Source organism: Colobus angolensis, unplaced genomic scaffold (genome assembly GCF_000951035.1).
Source record: "Colobus angolensis palliatus isolate OR3802 unplaced genomic scaffold, Cang.pa_1.0 Scaffold129, whole genome shotgun sequence".
NCBI classification, from domain to species: domain Eukaryota; kingdom Metazoa; phylum Chordata; class Mammalia; order Primates; family Cercopithecidae; genus Colobus; species Colobus angolensis.
The window spans coordinates 1,396,401-1,414,550 of NW_012114141.1; the positions used below are offsets into that span (position 1 = coordinate 1,396,401).

Here is an 18,150-nt window from a genome sequence, read left to right on the forward strand (position 1 = left end):
CCCGCACTCCTGGGCCCGCCGCGCACCGGGCTTTGTCGCTACTACTTCCGCTGCGAGAGGTGCGCGCAGGCGTATTGGTGCTCACGGGCGGGGAAGGCGGAAGTGAAGTGAAGGCCGAGACTTCGGCCAGGAATGGATGATGTTTGTGTTTGGATCCGTCCGGTAGGAGGTCGCGCGGGGTTGGTGGCCCGCCCTGTTCTTGTCGGCGCCTCCCTTATCCCAGGGACGGTGTCCGCCCATTTATGTGCACCCACTGAACGCGAGGGTCGGAGATTCGCCCACGCCGTGTGTTGGCCACACATTCCCGTGGGGCGGCCGCGGGGTCGGCCCAAGCTGACAGCCATGGCCGCTGTCCCTGAGGCGTTTAAGTGCCCTCTACAAATTCTGTAGGAGAAGCCGCTCCCGGCGGGGTGGCAGTCACAATCTCAGCAGGCGACGTTGAGGCCCGCGGAAGAAAGGAACGAGGTATGCATGCTCCTGCCAGGGACTGGAGCACCATGAGCAGCCTCCCAAGTCTCGCGCTCTCACTTGCAAAACCCTGCACTGACTGCTTGGTTTTTGCGGAAGCCGGTCATCGCGGGGCGACTTCCCAAAATTCCGTAAGGGGTGTGCTTAGTTACCACGTGTAATGAGAGAGCAAGGTTCAGCCTCAGAGAACTCCAGGGAGAACTAATCTTTTTCCTTCGTTTGCGGTGTATGGAACTGGGGAGAGGCTGGAACAGCAATTAGAAACCAGTCGTACAGCGGTCGAAGCCAATGAACGAGCACTTCTTCGGCCGCTGTACCTTTGTCCAGTGGCAATGCCTTTTCACACGTAAACATTTCACTTGCTCGGCATCTTACCCAGACCCCTAATAAGTGCTTTTTAATGAACGATTGATTTTGATAAACCTTGGTGAGCCAGACACGTAGTGTTGAACAGAAGTCCTCGCACACCCATAACCACTAGAGGGCAGGGCTTCACCTACTGAGTTGGTGATCACCCTCCAGAGAACTCAAAAAGAAAATTTATGTATATGCTAGATGTGTTTTTCTCCATCAACACTTAGACACTTTACAAATTTGCTTTTTATCTCAGGTCCTGTAACATATCCCAGTGTACTCTCTAACCACACGTTCAACATCAAAATTAACGGACGGGGTTGCCTGTGTTTCTATATTTGTTCCCAAGTAAGTAGTACTAGACTACGATAGAAAATTCTGGACAACTTTGTAGATTTACCTTTCTTTTAAGAAATATTGAACCTTTAATCAGCGAGGTCACTTTTAAAGATGAACCCATAAAAATCACCATCAAGTAGATTTCTAGTCTTAAGAGTTAACTATGATCCACCTCTGGCGTGCATGGTCAGCGATTTTTGTCTACACAGTGATATAGAGCCAAATTAACGGACAGGGTTGCCTGTGTTTCTATATTTGTTCCCAAGTAAGTGGTACTAGACTAAGATCGAAAATTCTGGACAGTTTTTAGATTTACCTTTCTTTTAAGAAATAGTAAACTTTTATTCAGTGAGGTCACTTTTAAAGATGAACCCATAAAAATCACTATCAAGTAGATTTCTAGTCTTAGGAGTTAGTATTTATGATCCACCTCTGTCATGCATTGTCAGTGATTTTTGTCTACATAATGACATAGCCTATGATTTGTACAATGATTGTGCTCTCTCGTAATCAATTTGTAACAGTTATCACTACATATTCAACCTTGAAACAGCATTATATTAAAAATTAAAGCATCTAAGGTAGGAAATTACACAATATAAACATTTTGGTATTAACATATGCATTTACAAAATAGAGGGTAACTGTACAGAATTTGATATTGGGTCACTTAAGCTGAAACATTTTTCTAAAGCAACTTTTCAGAGCTATCTATTGTATTAATAGACTGCAATACTCTAGCATTAACACTGAATCTATAACTCTTCCAAAAGATTTATAGCTCCATTGTTTATTCCTAAAATGACTTAAACTGAAATTTTACTTTTGGTCGCCTAAATTATGAAAATCATTGTTCCTATTACTAAGCCAAAAAAGAAACTGGTAAGATCAAGATCAGCTTTACCAAGAAGAATTGACCAATGAGTCATTTTATATAAAAAAAACTTAAGCATCTGCGAATTCTGGTGTCTGAGGGGGTTCTGGAACCAATCCCCTGTGGACACTGAGGGATGACTATATACATACATGTCATATACACACGTATGTATACATACAAACAAATATATGCACATACATGTACATATATTCATACACACACATACATACACACTACCCTTCTTTCAAAAGATTGTAAGAATCTCATAAAGTAAGTGAACACAGGTTGCAAATTATAAGCACTATAGAACTATAAGATTATTATAGAGAGAAACGAGCAAATCCCTGGAGTGTTAGCTACAATGAGACTGATGGCAATGAAATATATTATGTCTAAGTTTCATCTTATTGCTTCCATAGAAATCAAAGCTCTAAAAATTCTTTCTACTCTCCTTTTGTCCTGAATATTTAACCTACAAAATTAAGTGCATCTGATGCAAAAAGTGGTCACATGAGCAAGAAGGGGAAATTTGTCAGGCTTCTTCGCTTGGGGGAAATATTACAAATGGGAAAGATTGAAGAAGAATGGTCATGATGTTCTAATTTTCTTTATACTGTGCTTTATTCCACAAAGGATGTGAGGCATCTTGGTTTTAATACCAAATTTGATAGCTGCATTTTTATAAACCTGGATGGTAAAAAAGAACATGTGGTTCTTTAGGGATTTAAAAATTAAAACTTAGAAAGATTATTTTAAAATCTTTCCTTAGTTAATTAATGTCTTCTTTAAAGACTGCTTAATGTTGTTTAAAGTATCAGAGGTTAATAGTTAAGAAATTTCACCTAGCTGCTAGAAAATAAATTGTCGTTTTATTTTAAGTTGAACATTTTATTTATTTATTTACTTACTAACTTACTTAAGAGACTCTGTCACTCAGGCTGGAGTGCAATGGTGTCATCATAGCGCACTGCAGTCTTGAACTCCTGGGCTCAAGAGATCCTCTTGCCTCAGCCTCCCAATGTGCTTGGGATTAGAGGCATGAACCACCATGCCTGGCAAAGTTGGACATGTTAAAAACATATAAAGATGCATCACTTTATTTTTATAAGCTAACCTACTCCAACAGAACAAAAAGAAGTATTTTTCTTCTTATAGGATAAAGGACATGCTAAATGTCAAGTTTAGAGAACTATACAGTTTTATTGCCAAGAGTGTTGTATGAAATCAGTGCCTAACAAACACTACCAGAATTGCTATAAATCTGCCTTGTTCCATGTTTTGGCAGTGCTGGAAGATTAAAAGTTGGAAGCAAAAATAAAAATTGCAGGACTCATATGAGCTGCTTGTGTTTGGTTGGTTTTAATACGACCCAGATCCCCAAGTACTCTACAAATATTTTATCACTCACGTAATTCCATAGCCTCTTTCACACTTGCTAGCATTCTAAACATGAAATATTTCATGAAACTGAGAAGATGAAATGAGAGAACTTATACTCTTAATTTTTATTTTTAAAGAAGTTTATTTCAAGTATGGCATAGTCTGTCCATTTATTGGCTCAGATTCTGAGCCAATGGTAATATTTGGGATCTCTTATATACTACCAGTCTTCTGGATTAGACATGAGTGTGGATGGGGTGCATGTGAAAATAAGAAAGAGGTAGGCCGGGCGCGGTGGCTCAAGCCTGTAATCCCAGCACTTTGGGAGGCCGAGACGGGCGGATCACAAGGTCAGGAGATCGAGACCATCCTGGCTAACACGGTGAAACCCCGTCTCTACTAAAAAATACAAAAAACTAGCCGGGTGAGGTGGCGGGCGCCTGTAGTCCCAGCTACTCGGGAGGCTGAGGCAGGAGAATGGCGTAAGCCTGGGAGGCGGAGCTTACAGTGAGCTGAGATCCGGCCACTGCACTCCAGCCTGGGCGACAGAGCGAGACTCCGTCTCAAAAAAAAAAAAGAAAATAAGAAAGAGGTAAGAGCAAAGTGAGTGTGAGTCCCATGACCAGGAGTACCATGACCAATGAACATCATTTCCATGGAAAACAGACATACAATATTCCAAATTATATAAACTACAGGATTTGTTTTGAGATACAAACGCACCCATTTAAAAGAGAATATTCCATATAGTCTCCAAACTACGATAATTTACCTCTGGCCCCAAAACACTTGACAGCAGTGAACATATAATAAAGACCTATTAAATAAATGGATAGCCTGAAAAATGTTTATCATAAATATTTTTTGTTGAATGAATAAAAATCTACTTCCTATGATCAGACTAAAATCCAAGCTTCTACTTTCCTGTAAAACAAAGAGGACTTACGGGATTTTTAAGAAGTTTAAGGGTCTGGTGTATCTCACACCTGTAATCCCAACATTTTGGGAGGCTGAGTCAGGAAAATTGCATGAGCCCAGGAGTTCCAGACCAGGCTGGACCACATAGTGAGACCCTGTCTTTACAGAAAATAAAAACATTAGCTGGGTGCAGTGGCACACACCTGTGGTCCCTGATACTCGGGCAGCTGGGGTGGAAAGATTGCTTGAGCCCAGGAGGTCGAAGCTGCAGTGAGCCATAATCATGCCACTGCACTCAAGTCTGGGGGACAGAGCAAGAACCTGTCTCAAAAAAAAAAAGTTTAAAAATATGAACCTACATCTCCAAAAACCACAAAGGGGTTAACTAGGACAACATTATCTGAATGGGAATAAGTCCTAATTGTTGTAAGAAATGCTTGATATTGAGCACTGCCCAGAGCAGATAAAATTGCACACCCAGAATTTGAGCCCAGGTAACCATTTGAAATTAAAAGATAACAGTGTTGAGGTGGGTGTTTCCATGCATTTGAGAAATTTTAGCTGAGCCTGTGCTTTTGATTTTGATGGCATGCATATTAATGCCTGACAAAAAGCATTATACACTAGGTCCTCGAATAAGGTCATTTTCAACGTCATTTCATTAAATGATGAGAAAAAAGAAACATCAATTACTGGTGGGGCCATTGTATTGAGTTTGCACATTCTCCCTGTGTCTACATGGGTTTTCTCCAGGTATTCTGGTGTCCTCTCATATCCCTAAGTTGTGCATGTTAGGTTAATTGGCATGTCTAAATTGTCCCAATGTGAGTGAATGTGTGTACGTGTGTACCCTGCAATGGAGTAGCATCCTGTCCAGGGTTGATTCCTCCCTTGAGTGCTGAGCTGCCAGATAGGCTGCAGCCACCTACAACCCAAAACTGGAATAATTGGGTAAATAATTACCTTACTTGTTTTATTAATCTTTCTTAAATGTATGTATAACTCACATTTATTTCAGTGTTTAATATTTGAAGTGTTTTGGGAGCAGAGCAAGATGGTGAAATAGAAGCCTATACCATTGATAACTCCCGACAGGAACAACAAATTTTAACAGTTATCTGCACACTGGAAGGCACCATCACAAGAACCAAAAATCAGAGCAATCAGAGTACCTGGTTTTATATTCATATCATTTGAAAGAATCATTGAAGAGAGTAGGAGAGACAGTCTTGAATCACTGACACCACCCCTTTTCCCCGTAACCTAGCAGCAGCCGTGCTACACAGAGAGTCTATACACTTGGGAGAGGGAGACTGCAGTCACTAGTAGTCTTTCTATTGAACTCAGTGCTGCCTTGTCACAGTGGAGAGCAAAGCCATGCTGGGCTCAGCCAGCACCCATGCATGAAGGGAGCATTTGGACCAGACCTAGCCAGAGGGGAATGGACCATCCCAGTTGTCAAAACTTGAGTTTTTTGGCAAGCCTCACCACCATGGGCCAAAGTGCTCTGAGGTTCTAGGTAAACTTGAAAGGCTGTCTAGGACACAGGGATTGCAGTTCTTAGGCGACTTCTAGTGCTGGGCTGGGATGGTACATGACCTAGGGAGACACCAGCCAGGGAATCTAAGGGAGTACTTATGCCATCCTTCCCCCAACCCCAGGCAGCACAGCTTGAAGCAACAAAAGTGACTCTGCTTATGAAGAGGAGAACAAAGAAGACTTTGTTTTGCATCTTGCATACCAGCTCAGTCAAGTAGGATACGGCACTGGGCAGTCATGAGGCCCCCATGCCAGACCCTAGCTCATGGACGACATGTCTAGACACACCATGGGCCAAAAGGTAAACCGCTGCCTTGAAGGGAAGGATCCACACCTGGCAGGATTCATCACCTGTGACTAAAGAGCCCTTGGTCACTAAATAATCAGTAGCAATACCCAGGCATTGCATCATGGCATGGGCCTTGGATGAGACTCTGAGATGTGTCTTCAAGTGACACCCAGAACATTGCCAGCTGTGGTGGCTATGGTGCGAGACTCCTTCTGCTAGAGAAAAGCAGAGGGGAAAGTAAAGAGGACTTAGTCTTGCACCTTAGATACCAGCTCAGTCAGAGTAGGGTAGATCAATAAGTGGGCTCTTGAAGTCCCCAGTGCCAGGCCTAACCTCTTAGATGGCATTTCATGACCTTTCCTGGGGCCACTTGAGGTCAGGAGTTTGAGATCAGCCTGGCAAACATGGTGAAACCTCGTCTCTACTAAAAATACAAAAAATTAGCCAGGTGTGGTGGTGTATGCCTGTAATCTCAGCTATTCAGGATTAAAAGAGGCAAGAGAATCACTTGAACCCAGGAGGCAGAGGTTGTAGTGAGCCAAGGTCACCACTGCATTCCAGCCTGGGCAACAGAGTAAGAAAAAAAGAAGAAGAAAGAAAGGAAAGAAAAAAGTATATGACAGACACACAGCTAGTATCACCCTGAATGGTGAAAAACTGCAAGTCATTATTGTAAGACTGGAACATAAAAAGGATGCCCACTTTTTCACCACTACTATTCAACATAGTACTGGAAGTCCTAGCTAGAGCAATTAGGCAAGAGAAATAAATAAAGAACATCCAAATTGTAAAGGAAGAAGTTTAATTATTTTTATTTGCAGATGATATGACTATATATTTGGAAAAACCTAAAGACTCCACCAGAAACTGTTAGAACTGATAAATAAAGTCAGTAAGTTGCAGGCTATAAATTCAACATACAAAAATCAGTAGCATTTCTATATGTCAACAGAGTACAATATGAAAAAGAGGTAAAAATAATCCCATGTATGATAGCCACAAATAAAATTAAATCCCTAGAAATTAACCAAAGAAGTGAAACATCTCTATGATAAAAACTGTAAAACACTGATGAAAGCAATCGAAGAGGATGCAAAACAATGTAAAGATATTCTATGTTCATTGAATGCAAGAATTAATATTTTTAAATGTCTAAAGCAATCTAGCGATTGAATGCAATCTCTATCAAAATGCCAATGACTTTCCTCACAGAAATAGAAATAACATGGAAAACATGGAGAAACACCATCTCTACAAAAAACTTTAAAACTAGCTGGGCATGGTGGTGTGCACCTGTGGTCCCAGCTACCTGGGAGGTTGAGGTGGGAGGACTGCTTGAGCCCAGGAGGACAAGACTGTGGTGAGCCACGTTCACACCACTGCACTCCAACCAGGATGAGAGAGAGAGAAAGTGTGGGAAGGAGGAGGAGGAGGAGGAGAAAAAGAAGAAAAGGAGGTCTTAAAATAGGTAAGTTAAATTGCCACCAGCCAATATCTTCCACCAACTTTGAAAACTTTGCTGATGGGTTGGTTGTTTTAAATTGAAACTGTGGGACAAATTGTATATCGTATCTGCATGCCTTTAGTTGTGTTTGCATTAATAGCCTAGGCCTCCTCCCTCCATTTAAATGCCGTATCAATTTCATATCAGAAACATTTTCAATCTCTCTTTATCCTGCTGCACACTGGGCTGTGAGAGTGCTTTGGGAAAGGTTGCATTTCCTCATACCTACAAAATGGTACATTTTGCACTTGAAAGTTTTCTATGCCAATAACTGCTAGAAGTCAGATATTTTCTGCAAAGCTTGCATCTGTGTCTGAACTTGTCCCATGTCCTTCCAGGCCCCCTGCAGAAATCGTATCTCTCCACTGTGCTTCCTATTGTGCAAATAAATGAGAAAAAAGGCACAAAATGCCATTATGATAATAAATTAGAGAGTGAGATACACAGCCCCAAGGCTTTATGAGGATCCTGCAGTTTAGCCCTGGGCAATCATGCAAACAGACCACTACTCCCACTGAGCATACTATGGGAAATACAGAACCCATATCAATGAGATGGTTTTTGAAATAGATAATGAAAAGGGGGAAATTACAATTTTGGCAATATAGTTTGTGAGATAAATGACAGAGAAGGGTATTTACAAATTGGCAGGAAAGAGTTTTTGCAACACAAGCAAACTGTTATTCCTTTAGGTTAGAAAATTTATTGCTACAATAAAAGATCAGGTGGAAAATTGGATTAGAAGCATTTACAGTATGCCTTCAGACAATCTTATTTTTATTCCTTGGTTATAAAAGGTAATGCTTCTGTAGTCTATATCATATTTTAAGTTTTTAGTATTTCCAAATGTCTTATATTTAGGGGAATTACAAAAATGAGGATTTGAAGGGTAAAACTTTCTATGAGTGGCAACAGATAAGCTGAGGTGAAAATTTGGGGCTTGAACTGACCCAATCAGCTCCCAATTCAAACAACTGAATGCAAAACTATTTTCTGCAAAAGTGCTACATGAACTACTAGAAATATTGGTGTTTGAAATGAGCAGTATCCCAGTCTAGAATATTTAACAGGAGGCTTACGACCTAAAAATGGCACCAGGCCCTTCAAGGTGAGTAAAGGGAACTCTGTAATTTTCCAAATGATAATTATAGTATATCTTTTAATGAATATCATAAGTAATCCTCAAACATCTATTCCCAGCCATCATCAACACCTCTGCACTCCTCCTAGGTACCTGCTGCCACCACCATACCAAATAGGGGTTAAAGGACCAAATCACCTTAGGGTTCACTATCACTTCTGCCAGCAACCCAGCCCATTCCAGTGATGAGGTCACCAGGCACCCATGTGCTGCCCAGGGACCCAAGGATCATCTCACCTGGCATCCCCATCCAGCACAGCTTTCCTACAGCCTCCACAGACAACTGCAACCTAAGTCACTGAGGAACTTGCAGACACCACTGATGTTAATGACAGCAAAAGACATTATACAGAGAATATACTATTGCACCCACCCAGAACGAAAGCCAACGCACTCTACCCAACTGACATTATGAATACATCTATAGGAAAAAGCCTTTTTCTAAGAAAGATACTCTATAAAATTGGAAGAAAACAACTGTTACACCAGATGCACAGATATTAACATAGAGAAACAAAAAACATGAAAAAACAAGGAAAATAACAGTACCAAAAAACAATGGTAGTTCTTCAGTAGCAGAATACCAAAAAAGGAAATGCATGAAATGCCTGAAAAGGAATTCAAAATCATTATCTTCAGAAAACTCAGTGAAATGCAAACAAACACAGATAAACAATACAATAAAATCAAGAAAACAATTCAGGATCTGAATGAAAAATTCGACAGAGAGGTACATTTCATTAAAAAAACAAACATACAAACAAATATTGGCCAGTCATGGTAGCTCACACCTGTAATCCCAGCACTTTGGGAGGCTGAGGCAGGTGGATCACAAGATCAGGAGTTCAAGACCAGCCTGGCCAACATGGAGAAACCTCGTCTCTACTAAAAAATAAAAATACAAAAATTAGCTGGGCATGGTGTTGTGTGCCTGTAATCCCAGCTACTCAGGGGCTGAGGAAGGAGAATTGCTTGAACTGGGACTCAGGAGGCAGAGGTAGCAATAAGCCAGGATTGCACCACTGCACTCCAGCCTGGGCAACAGGGCAAGACTCTGTCCATAAAGAAAAAGAAAAAAAAAGGAAAAAAAAAAAAAACAAGAAATATTAAAACTGAAGAACCCAATGAATGAAATAAACAATACTTATATAGTTTCAAATAGCTAGAAAGTGTATGTTGAATGGTCCCAAAATAAATAAATGTAATTTAATAAAATAATAGCTGAAAACTTCCCAAATTTTAGGAGTGATATAGACATCCAGGTACTGGAAGCTGAAACATCTCCAGATAAATTCAACACAAAAAGGTCCTATTTGAAATGCATTATAGTTACACTGCCAAAAGTTGAAGAAAGAATTTTGAAAACAACAGGAGATAAGCATGAAGTCACATATAAAGGAATCCCCATCAGACTAACAGCATATTTCTCAGCAGAAACCTTACAGGCCAGGAGAGAATGGGATAATATATTCAAAGTGCTGAAAGAAAGAAATCATCAGCCAAGAATACTATGCCCAGCAAAGCTAAACTTTCAGAAATGACGGAGAAATAAAGTATTTTCCAGAAACCAAAAACAGTAAATGCATTCATACCCCTCCAAAAAAAGCTTAAGAAAGTCCCACATTTGGAAACTAAAGGACAATATCATAACTACCATCAAGAAAACATACAATAGTGTAAAATTTACTGGTAGAACAGATACAAAAATAAGAAAGAAAAAGGAACTAAACATTATCACTACAGAACATCGTTAAACTGCAAAGAAAAACAAGAAGAAACAAAGGGTGCATAAAACATTCAGAAAACAATTAACAAAACAACAGAAGTAAATTCTGTTTTATAAATAGCAACCTTAGGGCTAAACATTTTATGGTTTTCTAAATTTTTTTTTTTTATACTTTAAGTTCTAGGGTACATGTGCACAATGTGCAGATTTGTTACATATGTATACATGTGCCATGCTGGTGTGCTGCTGCACCCATTAGGTCATCATTTACATTAGGTAGTTCTCCTAATGCTATCCATCCCCGCTCCCCCCACCCCACAACAGGCCCCAGTGTGTGATGTTCCCCACTCTGTGTCCAAGTGTTCTCATTGTTCAGTTCCTACCTAAGAGTGAGAACATGTGGTGTTTGATTTTCTGTCCTTGCGATAGTTTGCTCAGAATGATGGTTTCCAGCTTCATCCATGTCCCTACAAAGGACATGAACTCATCGTTTTTCATGGCAGCATAGTATTCCATGGTATATATGTGCCACATTTTCTTAATCCAGTCTATCATTGATGGACATTTGAGTTGGTTCCAAGTCTTTGCTATTGTGAATAGTGCTGCAATAAACATACATGTGTATTTGTCTTTATAGCAGCATGATTTATAATCCTTTGGATATATACTCAGTAATGGGATGGCTGGGTCAAATGGTATTTCTCATTCTAGATCCTTGAATAATTGCCAAACTGTCTTCCACAATGGTTGAACTAGTTTACAGTCCCACCAACAGTGTAAAAGTGTTCCTATTTCTCCACATCCTCTCCAGCACCTGTTGTTTCCTGAATTTTTAATGATAGCCATTCTAACTGGTGTGAGATGGTATCTCATTGTGGTTTTGATTTGCATTTCTCTGATGGCCAGTTTTTTCTCTGATGATGAGCATTTTTTCACGTGTCTGTTGACTGCATAAATGTCTTCTCTTGAGAAGTGTCTGTTCATATCCTTTGGCCACTTTTTGATGGGGTTGATTTTTTCTTGTAAATTTGTTTAAGTTCTTTGTAGATTCTGGATATTAGCCCTTTGTCAGATGGATAGATTGTAAAAATTTTCTCACATTCTGTAGGTTGCCTGTTCACTCTGATGGTAGTTTCTTTTAAACATTTTAAATCCTCCCAATTAAAAGATATAGACTAGCTGAATAAATAAGAAAAAACAAAACCCAACTTTATGCTGCCTACAAGAAACTCCTGTCACCTGTAAAAACAGACAGAGATTGTGAGTGAAGAAATGGAAAAATGTATTCCACACAAATGAAAACCAAAAGTACATAGGAGTAGCTATACTTATATCAGACAAAATAGATTAGGCTAGAGAAATAAATAAAGAGCATTCAAATTCAAAATGAGGAAGTCAAATTGTCCCTGTTTGCAGAAAACATGATCTTATATACAGAAAAATCTAAATACTCCACAAAGTACTTTTAGAACTAATAAACAAATTCAGTAAAGTTGTAGGATACAAAATCAACCTACAAAAATCAGTAGCATTTCTGTATGCCAATAAAAACAACAACAAAAAGAAATCAAGAAAGCAATTCCATTTATACTAGCTACAAAAAATCCCTAGGAATAAATTTAACCAAGGAGGTGAAAGACCTCTACAATGAAAACTATAAAACACTGATGAAAGAAATAGTAGAGGACACAAAAACAATGAAAAGACATCCTATGCTCATGAATGGAAAGAATTAGTATTGTTAAAATGACCATACTACTCAAGCTACAGATTCAATGCATTTCCAATTAAAATACCAATGACATTCTTCATAGAAATAGAAAAAAACAGTCTTAAAATTCATATGGAAACACAAAAGATCCTGAGGAGCCAAAGCAATCCTAAGCAAAAAGAACAAACCTGGATGCATCACTCTGTCTGGCTTCAAATATACTACAAAGTTTTAGTGACCAAAACACCATGATATTGTATAAAAACAGAAATAAGGACAAATAGAACAGAATAGAGGACCTAAAAATGAATCCAACTATTTACAGCCAACTAATTTTCCAAAAAGACGACAAGAACATACACTAGTGAAAGAACATCCTTTTCAATAAATGGTGTTGGGAAAACTGGATATTCATATTAAAGAAGAATTAAATTAGACCCCTAACTCTCAGCATATATAAAAATGAACCCAATATGGATTAAATAATTAAATGTAAGACACAAAACCCTAAAACTGCTAGAAGAAAACAGGGAAAATGCTTCTGGACATTGGTCTAGGAAAAAAATTTATGGATAAGACTTCAAGAGTACAGGAAATAAAAATAAAAATAGACAAGTGGGACTATATCAAACAAAAAGCCTCTGCACAATAAAGGGTATCATCAACAAAGAGGCAACCTGTAGAATGAAAATAAATATTTGCAAACTATTTACCTGACAAAATATCCAGGATATACAAGGAACTCAAAAAAATCAGCAGTTCAAAAAATAACTCCAAAAAACCTCAAATATTTTGATTTAAAAATGGGCAAATGATCTAAAGACTTCTCAAAAGAAGACAAGCAAATGGCCAACAAGTACATGAAAAAAAAAAACACTCAACATCACTAATCATCAGAGAAATACAAATCAAAACCACAATGAGATATCACCTCACACTTGTTAGAATGACTATTGTCAAAAAGACAAAAAATAACAAATGCCAGTGAGGATACAGGAAAAAGGAAACTCATACAGTATTAGTGTGATTGTGAATTAGTACAGCCATTATGGAAAACAGTATGGAGGTTCCTCAAAAAACTAAAATTAGAACTGCCATGTGATCCAGCACTACCGGATACCTATCCAAAGACAAGCAAATCAGTATATTGAAGAGGTATCTGCACTCGCATGTTTATTGTAGCATTATCCACAATAGCCAAGGTAATGGAATCAAACTACAAGCCCATCAACAGATGAATGGATAGAGAAAATGTGGTATATATGCACAATAGAAAACGATTCAGTTGTAAATAAGAATTAAGTCCTGTCATTCATGGCAACATGGATGAACCTGGAGGACATTATGTTAAGTGAAATAAATCAGGCACAGAAAGATAAGTAACACATATTCACACCCACACATGAGCTCAAAAGTTGAAGTCATAGAAGGAAATAGTAGAATAGTGGTTACTAGAGGCTGGTAAAAGTAGTGGGGAGGAGGAATAGGGAAAGGTTGGTTAATGGATACAAAATTACAGCTAGATAGGAGAAATAAATTCCAGTGTTTTATAGCACTGTGGGATGAGTATACTTAACAACAATTTACTGTATGTTTTCAAAAAACTAGAAGAGAGGATTTGGAATGTTCCCAACAAAAAGAAATGATAAATTTTTGAGGTGATGGATATGCTAATTGCCCTTACTTGATGATTATGCATAGTACAGATGTATCAAAATATCACTGTGTTGCATAAATATATACAACTATTATATGTGGACTAAAAAGAAAAGAAAAAATCCATTTGTTTCCAAGATCATTAGTCTAAGTTAATATTTCCCAGTGTGGCTTTACTATGAACAGCATCAGCATCACCTAGGAATTTATTAGAAATGCAAATTCTCACACTCCAGTGGGTCCAACTGAATCGAATTCTGGTGATTAGATGCAGAAGTCTGATTTAGCAAGACTTTTCAATGATTCTGAATGCTTGGAAGTACAGCAGCCACCTTTTTATCCCTCCTTCCACCCTTCCCCTGAGAAAAGACAATACTAAGAATGGCAAAGTAGTGACTCTAAGAAGCCAAGTCCTTTATTATATAATTAAGCTAAGTCCTTTATTATATAATTAAGCTAACAAACCAACTCTGGGGCCTCCCCTACCACTAGACTTCCTCTAATGTGAGATAATAAAGAAACTATATTTTCTGTTACATACAATCAGAAGCATCTTAATTGACAGATTAAATGAGGGGGAAAAAGTTTAGTTTAGATTAATAGGTTAAAATGTTCGTTGGTTGATGGTTTGGTTGTTCCTATAAAAGTGAAGAGTTTAAAACAATATGAATTATTCAAATGATAAAATGTTAAGTACTTAAAATGTTAAAGGCAATATTAATCAATAGGAAGTTACAGAATAAGATGTCCAAAAACTGAATGAGGAAATGTGTCTGTTTTTCAAGTTAAATAATTGCCGTATTAGCAGATAAAGTTAAAAACTGGCTATTGACTTCAGAAATTCCATTGACAAGTTTTCCTTATCACTCATTAGAAATATTTTAAAATTATATAACTGGCTGTGTTTTATTCTTAAACACTGATGATCTTTTAGAATTTTTATTTATATAGTTGTGTGCCCTGACACTAGATTTTTTTCTTTTCTTTTCTTTTCTTTTCTTTTTGAGACAGAGTCTTGTTCTGTCACCCAGGCAAGAGTGCAGTGGTGCGGTCTCAGCTCACTGCAACCTCTGCCTCCTGGGTTCAAGCAATTCTCCTGCCTCAGCCTCCTGAGTAGCTGGGATTACAGGCATGTGCCACCACGCCAGGCCAATTTTTGTATTTTTAGTAGAGATGGGGTTTCACCATGTTGGTCAGGCTGATATAGAACTCCTGACCTTGTGATCTGCCCACCTTGGCCTTTCAAAGTGCTGGGATTACAGGAGTGAGCCACAGCACCTGGCTAGTTTTTTTCTTTAACTGATGATTAGTTAGTGACAGATTCGACTATGGAATTGCTAAAATGAAACTAAGTTTACACTTTCTTAAAGTATAATATAGTCTTTTCTTTTTCCCAAAAGGTAGGCAAAAATGTTTATTATTTTGTGGTTTGCACATCAACTTGTTTCTATTAGCAGACACAATTAGAACAGTTAAAAAGCTATGACATTGGAGTTTTTAAAAAATTTATAGTTATTGTTTCCTCATTTAAATGACCAAAATGTTATTTTAACCCTGGAAAAGTATAAAAGTACTTGGAAAGGTAAAGATGTCAACATTGCACATTTGATTAAAACATTGAAATTACTTTTAGGGAAATGAGAATCAATTCTCACTGAACAGACACCAAAACTACATATTTATATATAATTAAATTTAATGCTCAAAACATTGCAAAGAAAGCAGACTAGATTTCATTAATTGCTTTTTAAAGGTGATGAAGATGCGACTCATACAAAGGAAGTTCCCCGTTCAAGAATTTCTAAGTGTTTAATGTCAAAGTTAGGAGTCTAATATCCATCTTGGCTTGGGTATCCCTCCATCCCTCAATGTTTCCACAATGCCTTGTTGGAGAATATATAAGAAGCTGCTCTGTTTATTTAGTTACCTTTTGCAGTTTATCATTTTGTTTGTTTAATTCTTGCCTGTTTCAATTCAGTGTGGCCCCCTGCAACTGTTATAGTGTCTAATTTCTGAGTCTAGGATATTTGCCCCATAGCTAACTTGATGACTCTCAAGATTGTGTTAATAAAGTAACTGTCTTTCTTAGTCACTCTTGGTCAATATCTACATCTATTCACTTATTGTTATTCAACCTTCAGATACCATTACTGAAGAAATCATTCTCCAAGCAGATCCTCTTCTAGAATCCTTTGGGTTTATCTTCTTGGATTTGAAAAGTACTGCTCAAATGGGAGTGTAGTCTCATGAATAATAATCACAGATAGGCATAGTACTGGTAAAAATGGGAGTGTGATCTCATGAATAATAATCACAGGCATTTTATAGACATTATTCAGTAGGTAATTGAGACATGTTAATTAACATGCTCTATTGAAAAATCAACAGAATACATATTAAACATATGTCCTAGATCAAACGCCACTAAGTAGTATTCAGAATATTGATTTCATCTTTCCAGTTAAATTTTTGTTATTCAGAGTCTTTATAATTATATTTAAATAATAAGCAGAGTAAGGGCTAGGGGAAAATTGAGGGTTTTATTTTTTGTTTCTTTTCATTAAGACCTCATAATGGCTTTAGAAAGCATGAAGGACATAACAAGGATCGTATCTTTTTGTATATTCCATGATTTAAATCAACAATTGAAATTCTCAGTTGCTGCGTAACTTTAATCAGCTATCAAAGAGGATATAAACAGATAAGAACATATTTTAGGTTATATTCTTAGGGCCAAGACATTGCTTAAAGTTTTTTTTTGTTTGTTTGTTTGTTTTTTTTTTTTGAGACAGAGTTTTGCTCCTGTTGCCCAGGCTGGAGTGCAATGGCATGATCTCCACAATCTCCGCTCACTGCAACCTCTGCCTCCTGGGTTCAAGCGATTCTACTGCCTCAGCCTCCCAAGTAGCAGGGATTATAGGCAAGTGCCACCACGCCCGGCTAATTTTTGTATTTTTTAGTAAAGACGGGGTTGGCCAGGCTGGTCTTGAACTCCTTACCTCAGCTGTTCTGCCCACCTCTGCCTCCCAAAATGTTGGGATTATAAGCGTCAGCCAGTGTCCCCGGCCTAAAGATTTCTTACTTTACTAAGCATTAAGTAACACTAGGCATCAGCCAAGGTGGATGAAAATGGTCAATTAAGAACCTGTGAAACTGTAAGTCATCATTAGTATCCCTCTGGCTTTGACAATGACTTACCATCTTCTAAGTGGCATACATACTATTCTTAAGTAGGTATGACAACCCCTGTCAGCTTTGATTTTGAAAATATACATCATCAAATGATCTGCAACAGTGGTTCTGAAAGTGTGGTCCCTCCCACCTAGAATTTTTTTAGAAATGTAAACTCTTGGGCCCCACCTCAGCCCTACTGTATTAGAAACTCTGGAGGTGGGGCCCAGCATTCTGTTTCAATTAGTCCTTTAGGTGATTCCAATGCATGCTAAAGTTTTGGTGCTGTTTACAAGAAGCATTAATCTTTCATCTAAAAATATTTTGATCATGCCAATAGTATTCAATTCTAAAAATGAATAAGAATGTACAGGGATAACTCAGAGATACTGTGAGCTTGGTTTGAGACCACCACAATAAAGCAAATATCACAATACAGCAAGTCACACAAATTTTTTGGTTTCCCAGTGCATATAAAATTTATGTTTACACTATACTGTAGTCTATTAAGTGTTCAATAGCAAGTCTAAAAAATGTACATACCTTAGTTAAAAAATACTTTCTTGCTAAAGAATGCTAATGATCATCTGAGCCATCAGTGAGTCATAATATTTTGGCTGGTAGGGGATCTTGCCTTGACGTTAATGGCTATTGACTGATCAGGGTGGTGGTTGCAGAAAGTTACACTGGCTGTGGCAATTTCCTAAAATAAGACAATAATAAAGTTTGTCGCATCAATTGACTGTTCCTTTCACAAATGCTTTCTCTGTAGCGTTTGATGCTGTTTAGTAACATAGTAGAACCTCTTTCAAAATTGGAGTCAGTCCTCTCAAACCCTGCTACTGCTTTACCAACTCAGTTTATAAAATACTCTAAATCATTTGTTGTCATTTCAACAAGGTTCACAGCATATCTACCCAGCAGTAGGTTCTATCATAAGAAAAACATTTTCTGTGTTTTCTTGTGTGGAAGTAATTCCTCATCTGCTCAACTTTTTTTTTTTTTTTTGAGGGGGAGTCTCGCTCTGTCGCCCAGGCTGGAGTGCAGTGGCTCGATCTTGGCTCACTGCAAGCTCCG

General features: G+C 38.2%; 1 protein-coding gene across 2 annotated transcripts in view; it reads right to left on the reverse strand.

The window, feature by feature from the left end:
* Positions 1-18,150, reverse strand: part of ATP2C1 (ATPase, Ca++ transporting, type 2C, member 1) — a 158,947-nt gene that overhangs the window by 122,645 nt on the left and 18,152 nt on the right. The window lies entirely within an intron of this gene.